Source organism: Triticum dicoccoides, chromosome 6B (assembly GCF_002162155.2).
Source record: "Triticum dicoccoides isolate Atlit2015 ecotype Zavitan chromosome 6B, WEW_v2.0, whole genome shotgun sequence".
Taxonomy (NCBI): domain Eukaryota; kingdom Viridiplantae; phylum Streptophyta; class Magnoliopsida; order Poales; family Poaceae; genus Triticum; species Triticum dicoccoides.
This window is the reverse complement of record NC_041391.1, coordinates 640614039-640619127: the sequence shown is the minus strand read 5'-3', so window position 1 is coordinate 640619127 and position 5089 is coordinate 640614039.

Genomic DNA, 5089 nt, shown 5'->3' with positions numbered 1-5089 from the left:
TCACGGCGTTCTTCTCCTTCTCTGACTCGGGACACGCCTTCTCCCCACCACCTCGGTCAGACTGCATGCAACTAGAGTTTGAGAATGCGATGCTGGAGGCACTCCCCACTCCACTCTCCTTCAGCGACAACGAAGAATCGACCAAGCAGAAGAGGAAGGACGAACACCTGCCGCTTGCCCTGCTGCCTGATGTTCTGCCCTGCATCAACCAGCCCACCCCTGCAGCAATCCAGTTCCAGGTCGATGTTGTCATGCAGAAGGTCAACCACCTGCAGCTCCATGCAAGGCCAGAGGACGAGGAGGTGCAACCCCAGCCAGCCCCTGAAGACGATGTGCAACAGCTCTTCAAGACGGTGCATGCCCCTGTTCTCCCCACCCCAAAGCCTCCCCGCACCTCCGCCCCGCCCAAGTCAAGAGCTTCTTATGCGTCTTCAAGGCGTAGTGCAGGACATGCATGGGCTGCTTCCTCCATGTCGGTCTCGCAGAGGGCGGCGCTGAGGCTGGTGCAAGAACTCGGCAAGATGGGACCGAAGGACAAGATGACCCCGGATGCTGCGGCTGCCCTGATAAAGAAGTTCAACGAGCCACTGACCGAGGAAGACATAGCCACCATTGCTCGTCTGACTAGCCTGAATGCTGATGCTCTGAAGATCGCGGCTGGCATGCTCGGTCCAGACAATGCGGCCAATGTGGCCCAGTAGCTCTCCATGTGTTGCGTAGTTTGTAGGCTTCGTCGACGACTGGCCTTTTGCTAGTTCGAGCTAGGTTTATCGTTTATGTGAAGTAATAGGGCAATGATGCGAGTTAGACGACGACGGAGTTTTGGGCCTGTTGGTGGCCCTCGTCGCCCCCCGGATCGATCGGTGGTGTGTTGTATCCCATGTTTTAGCAATGTTAGTCGACGGAGCAAATCACCGTGTCCATATGATTAGAAACCATTGCAACATAATGTCCTGGAACGTTAGGGGCCTAAATGCGCCGGCCAAGCGTGAGGCCATTCGAGAAGCTGCTGCTGCTCACAAGACAGCCATTCTGACGCTGTAAGAAACAAAGATAGATGTTTGGTCTTCAGAAACCGCGCGTGAGGTAGGGGGACAGCTCCTGCAGGGCTGTGTGGTTCTTTCGGCCCTGGGGATGAGGGGTGGTGCTGCAATCTTCTGGAACAAAGAAGTAGTCTCCATTGACTCACACTCCATGGGTAGATTCACCATCATGATTAAGGTTACTGAACTTAGGAGCAATGTCCAGTACTGGTTGACAACGGCATACGTGCCAATTGAGGCAGCCATCAGAGAGGAGTTTTTTCTTGAGATGGCCAACATTGCACCACCTGCGGGTGAGCCGTGGGTGATCACAGGAGATTTCAACATGATTTATGAAGCTAGAGACAAGAGAAATTCGAATTTGAAAAGGAGGCTTATGGGAAGATTTAGGAAGGCTTTGGATGTAGCCGGTTTAAAAGAAATCAAATGCCACAACAGAAGGTTCACTTGGAGCAATGAAAGAGAAAACCCAACCTTTTGTAGCATCGATAAGTTCTTCTGTAATGTAGACTGAGAGGTTTTGCACAATGGATTCATGCTAAACGCAGCGTCCACATCCTTCTCGGATCACTGCCCGTTACTCCTATCCCCCTGTGCTAGCCCACTGAAACCAGCAAGATTCAAATTTGAAAATCACTGGCCCAAATTTCCGCACTTCCAAGAAACAGTGAATCATGCATGGAACAGACCGGCCTCCCATGATTGTCCTTACATCAGACTGAAGGTGAAAATGCAGCGTGCTATAAAGGATTTAGGGATCTGGTGTAAATCATTATTCAGCAAGGCCAAGATGCAGTTTCATATAGCAAATGAAGTCATTTTAAGATTAGACATCACCCAGGAAAACAGACAGCTCACCCAGGAAGAATTTGCACTGAGAAAAATGCTCAAAGCCAGAGTGCTCGGCCTTGCAGCAATTGAGAGAGCTAGAAGAAGACAGGCCTCCCGGGTGCTATGGATTAGGGCCGGAGATGGAAGCACAAAATTCTTCCGCGCCAAGTGCAACAACAGAAGGAGGAAAAACTATATACATTCGCTGCAAACTGAAGAAGGGGAGATCTTAACGCAGCATCAGGAGAAGGCCCAAGAGATTTTCAGGCACTTTTCAAATCAGTTGGGGACAAGAAAATACCGGCCTCTCACTATAAACTGGGATTTGCTTCAGTTACCCTCGGTGACAGATGTGGGTTTAGATAACCCGTTCTAGGAAGGGGAGGTATGGGCAGCAGTTGTGAGCTCTCCGGCTGAAAAAGCCCCAGGCCCAGACGGATTCACCGGCCAGTTTTTCCGTTCGTGCTGGAGCATCATCAAAGATGACATCATGGCTGTCTTCTCAAAATTCTACCGTGTGATCAACACGGATTTTTCTGAGCTGAACAAGGCCTTCATTACTTTGATCCCTAAGAAAGAGGGTGCACGGGAAGTGAAGCAATTCAAACCTATCAGCTTGATGAGCTCGGTGGCGAAGCTGATTACCAAGGTCCTATCTATGCGTCTGGCCGCGGTCATCCCACAGATCATATCCCCTGCGCAATCATCTTTCCAAAAAGGCAAATGCATTCACGACAGTTACCTCTATGTCCAAGGATGTGTAAAATCCCTGCACAGAAGAAACAAGCCCGCACTTCTCTTCAAATTAGACATAGAAAAAGCGTTCGATTCCATCTCCTGGGACTACCTTCTAGAACTGCTGCAACGGTTGGGCTTCCCTGCTAGATGGAGAAAATGGATCTCCCTTCTCCTCTCCATGGCGACATCCTCCTGTTTGTTGAATGGTGATGCAGGGCAGGCCATTCGCCACTTGCAGGGCCTGAGGCAAGGCGACCCACTCTCTCCTCTGTTGTTCATCATCGCCATCGACCCCCTCTACCGCCTCCTCGACACTATTGTAAATCTTGGCATCTTCTCTCCTCTGCCAGGAAGAGGTGCCAGCATGAGGATTAGCCTCTATGCTGACGATGCTGTGATCTTCGCCAACCCGATTAAAGAGGAGGTAGACTCGCTACTGCACCTGCTCAACCTGTTTGGAGATGCTTATGGTCTTCGACTCAACCACAGTAAATCCTCGGTGGCCATGATTAGGTGCAACAATGTAGACATCGCCGATGTTCTGCATAGTTTTGGCGGCTCCATCGTGGACTTCCCAATGACATACCTAGGCCTCCCGGTTTCCACTCGCAGAATTCGCTTAGTGCATCTCCAATTCCTCCTTGATAGAATTAGGGCTCACCTTGCGGGTTGGAAGGGTAGACTTATGAATCTTGCTGGTCGAAGAATCCTAGTTCGTAGTGTGCTGTCAGCTCTACCTACATTTGCGATGACAGTGGTACGACTACCAACGAAGCTTCTGAAAGATTTTGACAAGGCCAGATGGCGATTCCTCTAGGCGCATGATGACGAATTGTCGGGAGACAAGTGCAAAATCAATTGGAAAACTGTTTGCTCCCCCACCCAAAAGGGCGGGCTTGGCATTCAGGACTCGCATCTATTCGGCAGAGCACTACGCCTTCGATGGCTTTGGCTGGAGTGGATGCAGCCGGACAGGCCATGGAAAGCTTTCCCAATCCCGTGTGACACCAATGACAGGGCACTCTTCTCTAGAGTCACGAGGATTGTCATCGGAGAAGGAAATAAGGCAAAATTCTGGACTTGTCACTGGTTGGGAGATGAACCGCTCTGTCAAACCTTCCCAAGGCTGTTCAAACGATCTCGAAACAAGCTTCAAACCGTGGCTGAGGCTCTGCAAAACGACAGCTGGATCCGCGTCCTTCGCAATGGACGATATGAAGAAATAGTCCAAGACATGGTGATGTTGGGACGCAAGATCAAGGAGCATGAAGGATTGATCAATGAGCAGCGGGAAGATGCGATCATTTGGGCTGCAAACGGCAAAGGATCATACTCCGCGAGCTCTGCTTACAATGCTCAGTTCGACAATCAACCCAACAATGGAATGAAATCGTCCATTTGGAAGGTTGGGCCCCTGGCAAGATAAAAGTCTTCTCTTGGCTGATTCATTGGGACAAAGTATGGTGCAATGACAGACTGCAGCGTCATGGATGGCCAAACCCATACTTCTGTTAGCTATGTCTCAAAAACCTCGAGTCCTCTGCCCATCTCTTCTGGAACTGCTCATTCTCGCGAGCAGTCTGGGCAAGGGTGGATGAATGGAAAGGATGCTGATCGCTCGCCCCGCCCCTGCATGATCGGCGATGCACACCCTCGGCAGTCAAGACAATGGTGGATGCAACAAGCACAGAAAACATGAGTGGAGTGAAGACTATGATTATGGCTAGCACTTGGGAAATTTGGATGGAAAGAAACAACTGTACCTTCAGAAAGAAGATCGCCACTTTGAAGGATGTCCTCGATGCCATCCGACGCATGATAGAGCATTGGCGGCTAGCCGGTGCAAGATCTATTGAGCTCCTGTTTGGGGATTTAGGTGTGAGATAGCTTCCTAAAATTTAGATGGTAGCTGGAGGCCGAAGACCCTCCTCTGTTGTACCTCTCTCTTTTTCCACACTCACCTTGATCACTTGATCAAATTTTGTAGCCCTTGTGCTCTCTTCTAAATCAATCAATGCCAGCCAAGCTGGATCTTTCAAAAAAAAGACAATATGACGAACAACTCTGCTACGTAGTACAACTTTAGAAAGACAATATGGCGCATACAGGCATTCCAATCTGTATGCACGCTCGATGTTGTCTGGCTTGGTCAGGGGTGAAGCCAGGATTTAGGCATAGGGGGGCCAGGCGACCACATTGAAGCCATTTTTTTTCTTGCATCACAGAACTACACATCTTTTTTTTCAGTTTTGCTAAGGTACATCTAGATGTGCCATAAGTATTGAACATCTAAATCCTATCTCATTGATCTTATGTGGAAATTCGTGTAGGCATTTTTCCTTTTATCCTTTATTTTTATGCTTGATGATTGACTCATTTAGAGATGCAATAACTAGGGCTTTTTTTAACTTGGCTCTTACTGTTTCCGTGGCGCCCTAACTCACTCTTGTAAATTGTGTTTGCTTCTACCTTAATAT